The sequence below is a fragment of the Peromyscus californicus genome, unplaced genomic scaffold, assembly GCF_007827085.1.
Source record: "Peromyscus californicus insignis strain IS unplaced genomic scaffold, ASM782708v3 Scaffold_16__1_contigs__length_79575227, whole genome shotgun sequence".
Taxonomy (NCBI): domain Eukaryota; kingdom Metazoa; phylum Chordata; class Mammalia; order Rodentia; family Cricetidae; genus Peromyscus; species Peromyscus californicus.
In genome coordinates, this window is record NW_026294458.1 from 77,442,060 (window position 1) to 77,459,550 (window position 17,491).

The window sequence follows — 17,491 nt, forward strand, 5'->3', positions numbered from 1 at the left end:
TGTCTAGTGAGCCTCAAAGATCCACCTGTTGGCAACCCCCACCCCCAGGAATGGTGTCACAAGCATGTATTTACCATGTTTGGTTTTTAAAAGAAAATGGAAGTTCTGGGGTTCAGACTCAAGTCCTTATCCTTAAAAAGTAGATCAGCGTATGAAGCCAACGAAGAATAGGTAGACCTCAGACAAGTGTCCTCTAGTGCAAATGGCCACAGGTCTCATCTCTTTCCTGGCTCTTTGCAGAATCACCAAAAACCTCCTTGTCTCTCTGAACGTGGACCTGATTTCCATGTGTCACCAGCTCACCCAGTGATCACAGCTGGCTTTTCTGATAAGAAAGACTTTCTGGAGAGGGTGGCAGATGTATTAGGAGAGGCTGAGATAAGGAGGTGGCTTTTAATGTGACAGGGTAACTTGATAGGTGTAAAGGCTGCTGTATCATCGAAGGAATGGCTTGCTATTTTGGAATGATGCTTCTTCTTAATTGCTCCAGCTATCAGCTGTTCAACTCTGCTTCTAGATAGTTCTATAGAAAGTCCAGGCAATCCTTGGATCTAATTGACAGCTAGAACTGTCTCATCTCTCCAAGCTCTGGTTCTCTGAATGTGCATGTGCCATTAGTGCCAGGGAGAAAGTTCTTTGTTTCTTTGTGTGTGTGTGTGTGTGTGTGTGTGTGTGTGTGTGTGTGTGTGTGTGTGTGTATGGGATGTACATGCTTGGCTAGGTGCACATTTACATGTGTGTGGGTTTGCCAGCTCTTGTGTGCTCATGTACGTAGAGGCCAGAGGGATGTTGATGTTGGATGCCTTCCTCAGCTACTTCCCACCTTGTTTTGTGAGAGAAATTCTCTCAGTGAACCTGGAGTTCATCAAGTCAGTGAGGCTGGCCAGTCAATGAGCTTGAGGGATCTCCCTGTCTGTGGCTCCCCAGTGCCATGACACCCAGCGTATTACACAGATGCTGAGGATCTGAATTTGGGATGCTATGAAGCAAGTACTTTACCCACTGAACCTCCCCAGTCCTGTCCACGTTGTTTCCATCCTCTCTTCTGCAGGAGATAAAGAGAGGACCGATGGGAGGTGTCTTCTGTTTGCTTGTACTCAGGAAGAGAGAGGTCCTGTGGTGCCATCTTTGTATTGGACAACTTTCTTAGCAAAGGACCCTTTGTCCTAAAAGCAAAAGATGAAATGATGAGCACTGAAGATGGCAAACGGAGCACATAGTACGTGGAATGCTTACCGCGTTCTCGGCTCTGTGCTGGTTCTACTCATCTGCTCAATTTTGAATGCACTCGGTACTCCATTGCTTTGTCTATCCTTGTACCACTTGTCTGAGTGCTCACATGGTCCTTTCTGTTCCTGTCGCTGTGATGACAAGATACCCCGAGGAAAGAAACTTAATGGGGAGAGGGTTTATTCGGTTTACAGCTCCAAGTTACAGTTTGTCATGGTGGGAAATCAAAGTGTCAGAAACTGGAAGCGGTAGATCACATCACATCCACAGTGAAGAGCAGGGAGCAACAGGTTTGTGTGTACACACTCAGCTCCCTTTTTCCACTGTTTAAAAATCACATTGATTTTGTGTGTGTGTGTGTGTGTGTGTGTGTGCATGCGTGCGTGCGTGCGTGCGTGTGTGCGTGCGTGTGTGTGTCTATCACATGTGGCATAGTACGTGTGTGTGGATGTCAAAGGACAACTTTTGGGAGTTATCTCCTTCTTCCATGTAGCTCCAACTCAGACAAGCACCAAGCTGAGCCATCTTGTGGGCTCTTCCTCTACTCAGTTCAGGATCTTGTGCCTAGGGAATGCTGCCACCCAGAGTGGATGAGTCTTCTCACCCCAGTCAACATAGTCAAGATAATTCTCCACAGATATGCAAGAGGCCACCTGACCTAGACGGTCTCCCACTGACACGCTCTTTGCAGGCAACTCTAGGTTATGTCAAGTTGACAGTTTATGCTAACCATCACATCAGGTATTGCACTAAAATAACAGAGGAGGAAATGACATCATTAAGAGAGTGCCGGTTCTTGCCCATAGAACATTGCCGCAGTAAGAAAGGCAGAAATGAAACCAAACAAATGTTACATGTTAGCAAAGTCAAGTGCAAGGCTCCGAGGAGACTCCCAGCTTTTAGTCCCATGGTTATTCTATAGTGCATGCAGTGGCCTGGAGCTGGTACCTGATCTTTAGATGAAGAAACTGAAGGGTAGAGCCAACTTCCAGAGTAAGAAGGTTACAGACAGTTGGCCAAGCTCTTCATGTTCCAACCAATGTGTCCCCTCTCTTGCTTAGAACTTCTGTCCTAAAATTCCAGATGGATTTTAGTTTTGAAGACCTTTGACTCATCTTAGGGTTAGACTTTCCAGAACCTGCTGGAGATATCAGAGAGCAGCCAAAGGCCAAGGGTGGTGTTTTGTATGGATAGCTAGCCCACTGGTTAAAGTAGATGGTCTATGTCCAAGCGTGATGGCTAGCTTTAACTGTCAACTGGAAACGGTCTGGAACCACGTGGGAGGAGATTCTCAATGAGGGATTTTCCAGCTCAGGTTGGTCCATACTTGTGTCTGTGGGGGGTTGTCTTGATTAAGTTCGCTGAGGTGGGAAGACCCACCCACTGTGGGTGGCACTGCTCCTTGACCAGGGGATCCTGGATGGGGTAAGAGTGGAAAAACTCTTCTGAGCACCAGCATGCATGTGTTGTTCTCTGCTCTTGATTGAGGTGGCTAGCTGCTTCAAGTTCCTGCTGAGGCAACGAGTTAGGAACCAGGATGTCTTCAGCTATTTTCACTAAGCAGACAGCTCATCAGTTAAAACCTGTAGAGCCACTGGGGGCCCCATCCTGATTGCCTGGGAGGGGCTAACTCCTGGCCTCACTGTAGCTAGAGTTTTCCTGCCTTGCCCACAGTCAGGACAAATCTCTGTCACCCGCCAGTCCCACAGCCGCTCAGACCCAACCAAGTAAACACAGAGACTTATATTGGTTACAAACTGTATGGCCGTGGCAGGCTTCTTGCTAACTGTTCTTATAGCTTAAATTAATCCATTTCCATAAATCTATACCTTGTCATGTGGCTCGTGGCTTACCGGCGTCTTCACATGCTGCTTGTCCTGGCGGCGGCTGGTAGTGTCTCCTCCCACCTTCCTGTTCTCTCAATTCTCCTCTCTGTTAGTCCCGCCTATACTTCCTGCCTGGCCACTGGCCAATCAGTGTTTTATTTATTGACCAATCAGAGTAATTTAACATACAGACCATTCCATAGCACCTCACCGCCGCGTGGACTTCCCTGTGGAGATGGACCATAACCTGGAATTCTGAGCCCAGTAAACCCTTCCTCCCTAGGTTGATTTTGTCAAGGTGTTTACCACAGCAACAGGAAATCAAAAAGAGACCCTAAGTGTTAAATAAATAACATACTTAAATACAAACTGGAAAGCGTACCGATGTGAGCCAATATGCTCCATATTTGTTAGGGTTTGTTAGTTACCCTCTTGTCCCTATGACAAATATCTGAGAGAAACTAGTCGTTAAGGAGGTAGGGTTTATCTGAGTCGTGGTTGGTTGAACCCTCTGAAGCGAGGGAGGGCACTGTGAGGCAGGACTGCATGCAGAGACTGCTCACTTCATGGTCATCAGGATGCAGATGGAGAGCAAGTGGCCAGAGACAAAGGGCTAGGAAGATGGCTTGGTAGGAGTCTTTGTTAGGGTTTCTACTGCTGCAAGGAAACACCACGACCAAAAAGAAAGTTGGGGAGAAAAGGGTTTATTTGGCTTACACTTAGATATTGTTGTTCATTATTGAAGGAAGTCAAGACAGGAACTCAAACAGGGCAGGACCCTGGAGGCAGGAGCTGAGGCAGAGGCCACGGAGGGGTGCTGCTTACTGACTTGCTTCCCATGGTTTGCTCAGCCTGCTTTCTTTTGAACCCAGGACCACTGCTGAGGACAATTTTAAGAGCCATGCCATATTGCCTGCCTGAGTTAAGTTTCTGTTGTCCAGTATTGACCCACTAACCAGAAACTTTTGACATGCCTGGACAAGTCTTGAGTTATTAGAAAATAACTTAACATTTCCTTATCTTTCTGCTACAGTGACCATTAGTAACAATGTTTTGTGGCTAGGTTGCTTGGTTGGGTTGCTTGGCAACTCAACAGTCCCCTGATCTTTTCCCAAAGAAAGTTTCTTGGTCTGCTTACTATAAAACCCACCTGAGAAAAATTAAATTTTGCAGCTTGATCACAATACTGTCTTGCTGTCAATTCTTTGTGTCTCTTGTTCCTTTCATTTGCCATTCCCCCTTCTAGGGTCTCTGCTGAAGATCCTGCTGGCTGGGACAGACCTCCAGCCTAGGAATGGCACCATCCACAATGGGCTGGGCCCTCCCCCATGAATCACTAATTAAGAAAAATGCCCTACAGCTGGATCTCATGGAGGCATTTCTTCAACTGAGGCTCCTTTCTCTCTGATGAATCTAGCTTGTGTCAAGTTGACACAAAACCAGTCAGTATAGCAGGGAAGGTGCTTGCTGCACAGTGTGAGGACTGAGTTTAGATCCTGAGTACTCAGCCGCAGAGGTGTTTGACCGTAACTGTGATTGTGTTGCTGTAGGGGTGGAAACAGGAGGATTTTGGACTTGCTGGCCACCCAGTCTATCCAAAATGTTAAGCTTCAGAGTCAATGAGAGACCCTGTCTTAAAAAATAAGGTGGAGAGAGGCCAAGGAAGATACCAGATATTGACCTCTGGCATGTGCGTCTGTGCATATGTGGGTGGGTACACATGTACACAAATACATGTAACGCACACACATTACCTTCTAGTAATCCTGCTAGAGTTCATTTTCTCTGCCAGCTAAAGAAGGAAGAGGCAAAAAAAAAATCTTGAATACAACATGGAGCATCAGGGAAAAATCTCAGAACCAGAACCAGCAGACAAAGACAAGCTTTTACAGAAAAAGACCCTCTGTAAAAGAGAGGGAGCACTCGGAAGCCCCGCATCTGGTTTCTTCTTGCCCTAACTTAAGGCTGGTCAATTCGAACGAAGACAGGGAGTTTGCTAGGCCCACACTTGAGGTAAACATGTCCTGGTTGGCTGACAGAGGCGCCCTGCTGGCAGGAGAAAAAGCCCACCAGGCCTTTGTTTCAGGTGAGAAGAGGGAGGAAGATGCTGAGTTTGTCCATTTTATTATCTATCAGAGACCCTTCTCCCTATCTGCTGCCTATCAGGAATCTCTCTTCACACACACACACACACACACACACACACACACACACACACACACACACACACACACACACACTTCCCAGGACACACCGCCAGTGATCATTTCCTTCAGCTGTATTTTGCCCTCTACCCCCCCCCCCCCCATCAAGTGACAAATCCACCAAGGTACTAAAACCACTTATGAGACCAGAGTCCCTGGGATCCCATTGCTTCTCCAACAAGTCTTTAAGGCATGAGCCGCTGGGAGGGCACTCCACATCCAGAGACCCATCCTCTCCCTGCGGTGGCGGCCAGGTTCCACACTTCAGAGGTCACCAAAGGCCTCCAAAGGCAGCCTTCCTCCACTAACCCATCCCTCCTTTTCTCCAGTGTGGTCTGTTCAGCCTTCCAGAGGGTGGACTCCATCACCGGGGCAATGAGATCCACCTGCTTACAGGAATAAGGGCTGCTTACATGCCAGTATGGATGATACCACTGGCCTCAGCCTTAACTCTCTGCCATGGATAGGGGCAGGTTGCAACAGATGTGCGCCAAAGGGAGGGTATGAAACCCTCTTCTACTCTGCCACCCTACTGAAGGCCCCCGCCCAGGTAGGGAAAGGACAGTCTGGCACACAGAGGCAGTGTCCCCTGGTGGTACAGGAATGCAGATCACAAGGACCCTGGGGCAGAGGCCTCACTGTCCGTGGTTCTCTGCACCCAGTGCTCAAACTCTGAGCTGCAGTCAATTTACCCTCTCTCAGTCCCAGTGACCCTCCTCCTGTTCCACTAGACAGCTGTGTTTAATGGTCCAGAAAACTGCTGTGGGTCTGAAAAACCTTCCCGTTGTAATTAGGATAGTGGCTTCCCTAGGAGAACCATCTTCCAGGCTTCACAGAACCTCACAGAACGTCTCTGGATCTTCGAGCCAGAGGCTGCCCCTGCCCAGGTTCTTGGCTCAGGAGCCAGGGGTAGCTTGCTGGCAATTGCTTGAGACACTCTGAAAAGAGTGAGAAGCAGGCGAGCAACACTTTGCCTGTGTCCCACGACCAAGCCAGGCCAGCCCTGGAAGAAGGCGTTGGTCTGTTCCTTTCAGTGCTACCCACACTGTGAAAGAACTCACCACTTTCGCTATCCCCAGCTGCCACACCACAGACACCAGACGACATCCGCTCCTCATCTCGTTAACTGGTCCAGCTTGCTCATCTTCCACATGCCAGTCTGGGTCCTACTCTTTCCACTGGAGTAGTAGTTCTCAACTGTAGACACTTTTTCTCTCCACAGAACATTTGCTGAGCCAGAGACATTATTGGGTGTCACATGTGTGTGCACACGCTCGTGTGTACTCGGTGCTGGCAGCAGACGATGGATACCAGGGACACTGCCAAACACCTTACCACAACAAAGAATGGTTAGACCTAACAACAGTCACTCCAGCTGAGGTAGGGGTGTGCTGTTTTGGGGTCACTGTGGTCCCTGAAGGATGGATGTTTTGAGTGGTAGTCTCTGGTACTAGGCTCTGCCGAGGGTTTGGATGGTGACTGGGTGTCCCATTAAGGACATACAGAGAAGAGGTATAGCTCACAGATAACAAAACCACCCCCATGACAGAAACAGCAGAGCTCACAGCCTGGAACAGTGTCAGAACTTTAGTCTCTGAACTTTGGTCAGGAGCATCTCCCCTCTTAACAGACACCTCCAAGCCCAAAGGCCAAGCCTAGCTCATTTTCCAGTGGGCTTCCCTGGGCCCAGCAATTAAACACATGAACCTACCTCACCCGCCGTCTGCTGTTAGCCCATTTCCCACACAGGAATATGGAGACCCAGGCAGGTATGTTCCCATTGCAGGTTTGAATCTGGCCAGCCCCTCTACCTGGAACGATCTCTCCTTATCCTCCAGATCCCAGCCACAACTCTGCCCAGGACAGGATTTCACCACCCCTGCAACCCAGGCTGCACCCTCAGAGGGGACCCCCAGTCCCATCACTCCAGGCCAGAGAGAATCTCAGCAAAGGACAATGTGATGTAATGTCATAATCGAACCCACCATTTTGTAAACTAAGCAAACACAGAAACAAAGAAACACTCCTGCCTCTGGTCACATCCCCCAGTTGCATGAACTGTCAGAGCCAAGGTGACCTTGGCTGAGAGGCTACGAGAAAGGTGGAGAGAGGGACTGCCCTGAGGTCAGGGAGGGTCAGGACAGAGAGAGACCAGGTGTGGAGGATAGTGGCTGCAGAGTCCTTCACCCTGTGGGTGGTTCAGCATCCCCTGGGCCGCAGGAGGCTCCATACAACCTGGTTCTGCTTGTTGTACACTAGGCCCTGGTTACCCCAGGAAACTGAGCTTCTGCATGAAGCCCTGCACAGAATAGCGTGGGAGTTTAATAACTGTGGGTGATGGCAGTGCTTCACTGAACTCCTTTCCTCTCCCACAGAGACTGCAGTTCCCACAACCCACAGACCCCCCCCTCCCCTTCTCTGAAAGGATTTCATATCATTCTGGCTGTGAACTCCAGTCATCCTAAAATTTTGCTCCAAGTCCCTAGCCCAGGAGCCCATTTGTCTTTGTGTAAAAACAATGGCATTCTAACTGTAGGCAAACAAGGACCTGCATTGTTCTGAGACCACTAAAGACAGGACTTTAAGGGGGGGGGGGGGGAAAGCGACACCCACTGGTTTGGGATGGGAGCTGTGCACTGGGCATCTTCAGAACTTCCCAGAGATTTTTACTGCGTGATTCAGGCTAAAGAGTTAGAGCAGTGTTCAATTGGTAAAAATACCGTGCAGTTGTGTACATAAGGGCCCATAAATAAATGAACGTTTTTCAGGCCAGAGAAGGGTCTGGTGTCTTCTGCTCTCCCAGCTAGCTTCTTTCCCTCTCGTCCACCAACACATTTGTGTTCTGTTTCCACTCGTCCTGTGGCAGAGGGCATTACTCAGCACCGACCTCTTAACTCTCCTGTGCATCTGCAAAAACGGGGAAATTGCCCCAGTGATTAGGATGCAGGCACATCTCCCCACGAGGTTCTTTGACCTTGCACACATGTTTCATATGAGAATCACATCCCTCCGTGCCCCCCCCCCCCCCCGCCCCCGGTCTCTCTCGGCAAGGGAGCATGTGGTCTTCGGAGGCCTCTGGGGCCTGGGAAACACGGGACCCCAAAGCTTGGCTTGCACCGGAGTAAATTCAAAGTTAACTTCGAGATTGTCCCCTGGGAGGGCCAGGGCGCAGAGCCAGCGGCGGCCCCGCAGAGGATCTGCGCAATTGCTGGTGCCAGGGAAGATGCTCTGGCCAGCGCACTCGGGAGGCGGGACCTTCGCAGACAGTTCTGCTGCTTCTCTGCAGCGCAGCTAGCAGGTCTGTGGTCCTGGGGCCCAGGCACTGACTGACCCGCCGCTGCGCTGTGGGAGTCAAGTGCGCCTCCTCCCGCCACTGCGCACCTATCACAGTCCCTGAGCGCATTGCCGCGCGCTCCTCCCACCTGCAAATGCCTGCCCAGCCAGAGACGCCCCGGCCTGGACAGCGCCTGCGGGCCGCCTGAGCCCTGGCCCTACCCCAGCCTCAGCTCCAGCCGGACGAAGGTAAGGGACTGCCGGGGTCCCAGGGCGAGGGGACTGGGGACCGCAGGGCAGGCTGGCACCCTTGTGTTCCTTCTTCCTGTAAAATTAAGGCAGAGATGTCACAGAGCTTGGTGCGAGCCTGGGTTCACTGACAGAGACTTGTATACATACCACACTGAAGGAAGTTGTGTTTCTGGGTGGGTTACAGCACACACATAAATGAGGGCTACACATCATATGCACACAGCACATGATTCAAAAGAACAGCCCGAGCTAGAGAAAATAACATCAATCAAATCAAATTCTAAAACCAACTCGGAAGCATCCTGCCGCAGCAGCTCCTGCAGTGTGTGGGCCCAGGGCTGAGAACAAGAAAGGAAAAAGCCGTCTTCTCAGCCAGGGCTGACTTCCTGGGGATGGCTCTTCTGGTCATTTCCAAATCCCGGGAGTGCCTTGAGCTTGGTAATCAACATTTTCTTTTTTTGGGGGGAGTGGTTAGGGGAAAGCTGTGCGATGATGATGATAATGATGATGATGAGTGTGTGCACCCACCAAGGGTAAACATTCAGAAAATACAGCATTTGGGGGACTCCCCTGCCCCCTCATCCCGTTTCAGTTCACAGATTTCTAATTTTAGGGGAACAGAGTCACCTTCCAAATAATGGAAACTAAATCAGAAGAATTCTGTTGTAAATTTCTTTTTCACTTTTCTATTTGCTCAACAAACTTAAGATTCTTTGTTATGTGCATATAGCATTGTTTGTATCTCTCTCATTTACTATTTCTGCGCTGGGCCAAAGGGATGGGGGAGAGGTTTGAATGAGGTGGGATCTGGGAAAAGGTCTTGCTCCAGTCAGTACTGGGGTACCCAGTGGCTGCTCTTGTCCATTTTATGAATGTAGGGAATTCTTAGTTGCATGGCTGAGTGATATACATGCTTATATGCCCATTCTTTTCTCTTTTTTCTTTTTTCTTTCTTTCCTTCCTTCCTTCCTTCCTTCCTTCCTTCCTTCCTTCCTTCCTTCTTTCTTTCCTTTCTCTCTGTCTTTCTTTTTTCCCTCTCTCTCCCTTCCTTTCTTTTTTCCTCCTCCTCCTCCTTCTTTTTTCCGATACAGGGGTTCTCTGTGCAGCCCTGACTGTCCTGGATCTCACTCTGTAGCCCAGGTTGGCCTCGAACTCACAGAGATCTGCCTGGCTCTGCTTCCCAAGTGCTGGGATTAAAGGCATGCGCCACGATTGCCACCACCATTGCCACCATCACCTGGCTTGTCCTTTCTTGTATAATGAAGCTTTTCAGTTAAATTATAGCCTTGGACAAGGAATATAGCTTAGTGGTAGAGTCGTCCTGGCATGTGGGAGGCCCCAGCTCAATCTTCAGATCTGAAAACAGCAACAACATCAACGAAAACACCTGCCTGTTTGCCTGCCTGTCAATCACCCCTCCAGTCTTGTGCATGCCCCTGTACCTGTCCATCTTTTTCAGTGTTTCTTCTCTAAAAGAATAGTTTGAGTAACACGAAAATTTGTCTTCAAAGAGATCGTGTATGTCTTGAGGAGTGATTGTGCAGAGGTCTGCTTTTTGTTACCTTCAGATTTTGTCTTCTCTTTCCAAGTAGTTCACCTGAAAGGCGAATTAAAAAAGAAAGTCTAATTTTGAGGGAAAAGCTCAGGGCGGGGCTGTTGTCCTCAAGTCCCGGAAGTGATCTTGGGGAGCAGATTCTTTCTTCTTCCTTCTCTCCACCCCCACCCCGCCCTAGCATGACCCAGACAGTTATTCCTTTATGAACGTTCCTCTCAACAGATGTCCCTTCCTCTGTGGGTTTTGGGCAGGTGCTCTGAATAAACAATGGGCATCTCAGAGACTGGATGTTATGAGATGAGGCCGTTGCCTGCTGGTGAGTCCCCTTTCAGCTGGGCTTTCCTCCTTCTGTTCTCACTCTCTGGTTACAGGCAGTGGACAGGAAAGTTAGGTCAGTGCAGAGGATCTTAGAAGGACTTCCAGAGACAATCTCTGCTTTCCTGGGCATGGCCTTGGCCTTGGGCTCGGAGCTCAGAAACATGCCGTCTGTCCTGTTCACCCATTTAACTGGACATTGGATCCTATTTCTCCTGGGTTTTCTGTCAAGAGTAGATCCTGGTCCTGGGAACCACTCATGGTTCCTGTGGCCTTGCACAGCTGTCCCCGATAAGTGAGATGACTGAACAGGATGAGAGTCTTCCTTGAATCTGACAGAACTTACACTACCATGTCCTTTCCCTGACTCTAAGTATCAGCTACCAGGAGCTCACTGCATTGTCCCTACCCCACCCTGGGTTGGGTGAGCTGAGGGTGTGTGTGTGTGTGTGTGTGTGTGTGTGTGTGTGTGTGTGTGTGTGTGTGTGTGTGTGTGTTTAGGGGCTGGGGTGGGGTTGGGGGTGAGGAGGGTGGGGATGGGAGTTGGGGAGTGGCCTCCAAGACACACAATTGACTTCTCTCCTGATCCCTATTGCTTATCTCTGCCCACTTCCCTGCCATCAGGGGAACAGATGACTGGCAAGGGATCTTTCCACTTCCCTGGTTTCAGGCTGTCCTCTGGCTAGGCTTGGGGATCGCACTCCATCAGGCTCTGTGGCTGGCCTCCCGTGGGTTTGGACAACGCTTTCCTTTGCTTCTGGTAAGAGGGAATTATCTGATCCCACGTCTGAAGCTGCAAAGTAAAAGGGTGGGTGAGATGGATGACAGAGGTTTTGGTGAAGTCACATGACTCTCAATGTAAAACCAGGATCATGAGACTGAATGTCAGCAGACTGAACCCTGAAACAACCGGTGACCAGCTGTCCTGTCAGTTGTATGGCAAAGGTTAAACCCTGGACTGTGGAAATCACAGTCCTTGGGTGCTAGTTATTAAGTTAGTTAGTATTCCCAACCACCCAGCTAAGGGGTGGTGGTGGTGATGTTCCAGACCAGATCTATCTGGTCTAGATGCCATGTTGACATACCAGATGAACCCAGGCTCATTATAATTTCAATATAGGAATAAGAACACACCCACCAATGCTGAGAAAGATTTGAGCATGCCCAAATTAGGGAGGGAAAGAGGAAACACCCTGACTCCTGGAAATCTGCCCCATTCCCATGATAAACTCTGCATTTATGTCATACCCCTTAGAACTCAGTCTGATCAGTAGACTGAACTGAGCTTTGAGAGGAGAAGGGAGCAGGGAGAGGGGAGCGAGAGAGGAAGGAGAGAGAGAGAGAGAGAGAGAGAGAGAGAGAGAGAGAGAGAGAGAGAGAGAGAAAGAGAACACAAAGAAGAGAGAAGATCAAGAGGGCGCTTGGATGAAATGGCAGGGTTATGCAGGAATGAGACGCTGGGGGAAGGGAATTTCCTGAGCTGGAGAGGTTTAGGGGGCAGGGTTGGAAGGGCTGAGAGGAGCCCAGGAACTTGGTGAGCCTGGAAACCAGTTTATGCTTTGTATGCTAATAGGCATCATAGATAGAGCCATTTGTCCCTAGTTTCTTTTGGACCTGACAAAAATAACATGGTATTGAGTTGAAAACCAAGATCAAGGGTTTAGAATATTATGTAATTGTATTCACTTGGTAAAGATTTCAACCAGACTTTTTATATCTGATTTTGAACATCATCATCCCACATCCACAATAAGAGCTAGAAGTCATTTGGGACCAAACAGGGCTAAAAATGTAGTTGATCACTCCCTTATTCCCTATGTACTCAATGGAGAGACAGCAGAACTCGGGCAGATTACTTCAACCCTGTACTTCCGTTCTGTCCCTTGACACCATAGAGGCTGATAATATTATTTCTCTGGGTGCACATGAGGACTGTTTGGTCCCATCTTTCCTTGTGGCACTAGTGATAATGATTATTGCAGCCATTGTTTACCTATCATTTCCTAAGCTCTCTGTTGAATTTTGCTTGGGTATAGAGAGAAATAAAAAAGCTTCTCAAATTATAAAATAACTTGGTTTTAAGAATAATTGCCAATTGGTACGAGACATATATTTTGGGGCACAGTAGAATGGCAAAAATAGAGGACAGACTTTGGGGCACAGTGGTCCTGTGCTGGCTCAAGTTTGGAGTCTCTCCCATGTAGCTTTTGATTCTCCGAGTCTAAACTCCCTTTCCAGTGCCACCGCTCAAGGCTGTCTATTCTCTTTCTTGCAAGACCTCATTTCTTTGTTCCCTCGGGGTGTTTTAACTGCCAAGTGTTAGCTCTGCAAGTCCCTCTTTTAATCTCCTGGGTCTCTTGTCATTTCCTGTGTCCATTGTGTTTTGCTGACAGAATATTCCCAATTTCTCCAGGGAGCAGTGCATTTATCGCCTTGCCTTTGATCCACTTCTGGGAGTTCCTTCTTTCAGAGTAGCTGGGCCGCCACTCTTGTTTAACAAGGGCAGGGACACCTGGTTGGCTGCCTCTGTAGGTACAAGTTAAGCTGACCATTCGTCATTGCCTCCCTCTTACACAGATTTTATTCACCTTCTTCTCAGAGGTTTAGTGGAGCCCTGAGTACCACAATCTACTTCTTTGTTGTCCCAGACTATGAAAAAAGGGGAGAGGCATCAGGCGGTGTGAATAATTATGACAGGCAGACTGCTTTTCACGTTATTTTACCAAAACATGTTTTCCAGCCTACTCAGGTCAGGTAGGAATCAAATTTATATTCCTTAAAATTGTAAACTATTTCAGGCATGTAGTAAAGTCAGAGAGCAGCAGACAAGTTATGTGTGAGCATGTCCCTGTCACATTAGTGGCACCTGCTTGTGACTTATAAGGTGAGACACTAAATGTGAGTGGGTCATAGAGCATTGCCTTTTATCTCTCCCAGCCTTTTACCCTTTCTCACTGCTCTGGATTCTTCATCCATCCTTCAGACCTCTACATGTGAGTCTGTATCTCACATCACTACCTGTATGCTTTCGAAATTTACTGGTATTAAGGCGTAGCACTAATTTCTGCATTTTCATCACTATTGCTGAATATTCAGATGTTTTACATTTTAATATAAAACCAGCATTCCTGGTGTGTCTCCTCTTGCACAACTGTGTGATTTCCTGAAGATTTAGGGTCTATCTGTATGAGCATAACTGACTTCCAGGTCATGTGTGTCTCCATCGGTCCTAAATTCTGAAGGATGCCACTTGGGAGGGTAGGGAGCTGCGCTAAATCACACTCCCACTAACCATATGATTCAGTAACTCAGTGCCTGGTTCCCCACACTTTGCCAACACATAGAATCACTGGACCCTTTCATTTTTAATACAAAAAGTAGTAGCTCAGTCTTATTGCTTTAAGATGCATTTACCTGAGCTGGGTGGTGTTGGTGCACACCTTTAATCCCAGCACTCAGGAGATCTCTGTGAGTTCAAGGGCAGCCTGGTCTACAGAGTGAGTTCCTGGATAGCCAGGGTTACACAGAGAAACCCTGTCTCAAAAAAAACCAAAGAAGAGGAAGAAGAGGAAGAAGAAGAAGAAAAAGAAGAAGAAAAAGAAGAAGAAGAAGAAGAAGAAGAAGAAGAAGAAGAAGAAGAAGAAGAAGAAGAAGAAGAAGAAGAAACATTTACCTGTTTTCTAGCACAGCTGGTTGTGTTTTTCATTCATATATAGATATTAGCCTATGATTTGTCTATCTCTTGCTTATTTATCAATCTGTCATTATCATCTATTGATTGATCTATCCATTTTTCACTTGCCTTTGTATTTATCATCTATATTTTCTTGTCTATCATTTATCCATCTATCACCTACTAGTTTTCTGTCATCTATGTATTTATCACTTGTCTATTTTCTATTCATAATATGTACCATTTATCTATCATTTAATATCTACCTGGTGTATCTATCAACCAGTTTATAATCTATCTATAATCTATCCATCTCTATCACCTATTGGTACTCTATCATGTATGTTTCCATCCATCCATCATCTATCTCCTATTTATAATCTACATAATTTACCTAACTTCTATTGTATATCTTTTTGGTATATCTATGTATCTATCTATATCTATATCTATATCATTTCTCTATCACCTACCACCATATACCTATTTATAATCTATCATCTATCTCTTATCTATCTATCTATCTGTCTATCTGTCTATCTATCTATCTATCTCTCTCTCTCTCTCTATCTATCTATCTATCTATCTATCTATCTATCTATCTATCTATCTATTATCATCCATCTTCTATCTATCATCTATCTAGCCATCATCATCCATTTTCTATCAACTGTCTATCTATCTATCTATCTATCTATCTATCTATCTATCTATCTATCTGTCTATCTTCATCATCATCGTCTATCATCTATCTCTCTATCATCTATGCATCATCACCATCATCTTCTATCTATCTATCTATCTATCTATCTATCTATCTATCTATCTATCTATCATCTATCTGTCTATCATCAATCATCTATCTAGCTCTGTCTCTTTGTCACTGTGACCAAATACTTGACAATACAGAAGCAACTTGAGAGGAAGGACTGACCTGAGATCACAGTGAAGAAGGTACAGTCCATTATAGCAGGGATGGCATGGAGTCAGGACCAACTCTTGTCTCCGGCAGCAGGAAGGTGAGGTGACTAGTCAAATCACACCAACCAGGAAGTATAGAGCTTAGGTGAGAAGGAGGCCAGGCTACAATTCTTAAAGGCCTGCCCCTACCTTATCTAGTCATGCTTCCACACCAAAGGGCCCATTGCCTCCCCAAGACAGGGCCAGATGCTGAGGACCAATAATTTATTCACACAAGCCCACAGGGAACATTTTTCATATTCATGTTATGAAAGTCTGTCTGTCTGCCTACTACTTGGGATTCCTCTTCTGTGAGTGATCTGTTTGTACCTTCTGTTTATTTTCCATTTTGATGTCTCTTAATGGTCGCAGAGGCTTGTTAGAGCCTTCAATTACACTGTGAACAAATACCCCTTCCTCATCTGAGGCTTGTACTGTCACAGTCTGGCTAACCACACCTTCTCATTTTTTAATTTGATCAAATTCATCAATTTTTAAAAAATATCTACGGTTTGTGCTTTTGTCTTAAGAGAAAATGCTGTTCTTGAAGACACTCTGGTGTATTTTCTTATAAAAGTTGTAAAGGTTTTAAAGTTTAGCAAACCATTTGGGTTTTAACCTACCTGGCATTTGGTTTTGATCAGCTGTGAGTTAAGGACTCCAATGTGATCTTTCCATGTGAGTAGCCAGTGCTCTCAGGATTGAATTCCATAGTCAGGTGTTTTTCTGGTGACATATGTGTGCTGCCACTTCTTTATAAGTGTGTAAATCTGTTTCTGACTTGTTTGTTCTGTTTTTATTGATTAGCTTGGTCTGCTTATCAGACCAGGTGACTTAGGCAGTAGAAACTTGCAGAGACCAAGTAAGTCTTAGGTCAATGTCCCAGGACGGCTGGCCCCTGGTGAGGTCTCGCTTCTGGTTGCAGACTTCCACTTTCTGTCATTACAAGGGGCCTGACATTTCTCTTTCTTCCTCTTCTAATAAGTCAGTTGAATTAGGGCCCCTCTCTGGGGCCTCATCATCTAACCTTAATTATAGCCTGAAGGCTCTGCCATACTGGGGTCAGAACTCCGGCATGACTGTTTGGGGAGGCACCATTTATTTCATAGCATTGGTCTCTTGGCCTATACTTCACTAATACATTCTTGACTTTATGAGTGAATGGCAGGATTCACAGGCATCAGGTTTCCCTCTGTTTTTCTTTGTAAGGTGCTGGTCAGTTTTTTGTCCTCTATATGAGTTTCAAGTTCACTTGTCAAGTTAAGAATTTTGTCATTTTTCAGGACTGTTGTTCTGTCAGGATGTAATTTATTGGTTTCAGAGCAGATACAACACACTCATTCATTTATTATTATATTATTGCTATTATTATTATCATCATCATCATTCCAGGGTGATATTTTTCAGACAGAGTCTTGCTATGTAGCTGAGGCTGGCCTCAAATCTCGATCCTTCTGTTTCAGTTCCTTTAGTGCTGGGATTACAGGCATGCACCACAACACCTGGTTCAATATGCTTAATTTCCACACTCTTTACATTTTGCACAGTGTTTTTGCTGACATCACTCTGGCCTGGGATCACATCCAGAACCTCATGTTGTACTTGTTTTTCATCTTCCCATATTCACTCTGTAATAGTGTCTCAGTCTTTGTCTCTCATGAGTTTAACGTATTGAGAAGTGCCAGGACGATTGTTTCATAGGATATCCTTCAGTTTGAATTTTTCTGACATCTCATCATTAGAATAAAGTTATGAATTCTTACTAATAATATTGTAAAGGAGCTGGGCAGTAGTGGTGCACGCCTTTAATCCCAGTACTTGGGAGGCAGAAACAGGTGGATCTCTGAGTTTGAGACTAGCCTGGTCTACAGAGTGAGTTCCAGGACAGCCAGGACTACACAGAGAAACTCTGTCTTGAAAAACCAAAACAGGAAAAAAATACCGTAAAGGCTTAATAACCTAGCTATATTATTAGTTAGCATGTTCATATGTAAGGTGTCTTTATATTAAAAAATTAACTTTTACTATATTTTGTGTCTTTGTGAATTCATGCCATGTGTATATACTTATTTGGGGGCCAGAAGATGGGACTGGATCCCTTGGAATTAGAGTTACAGGAAATTGTGAGCTGCCCAAATGGCAAGTGGGAACTGAACTTGAATCCTTTGAAAGAGCAGGAAGTGTTCTCAACCACTGGGGCATC

At 46.5% G+C, this 17,491-nt stretch overlaps 1 protein-coding gene across 9 annotated transcripts in view; it reads left to right on the forward strand.

The window, feature by feature from the left end:
• B3galt5 (beta-1,3-galactosyltransferase 5) overlaps positions 1 to 17,491 on the forward strand; it is a 105,039-nt gene that overhangs the window by 47,084 nt on the left and 40,464 nt on the right. The window contains exons 1-2 of one of the 9 annotated variants that reach the window (XM_052741319.1): positions 8,359 to 8,782; positions 11,280 to 11,415. The exons of 4 other annotated variants lie outside the window; for them this stretch is intronic. The gene's annotated coding sequence lies outside the window, so the exon portion shown is untranslated. Of the gene's footprint in view, positions 1 to 8,358; positions 8,783 to 9,201; positions 9,224 to 11,279; positions 11,416 to 17,491 lie in introns of those variants that run through there. 4 more of the 9 variants (XM_052741312.1, XM_052741315.1, XM_052741309.1 and 1 more) reach the window with 4 other exon arrangements.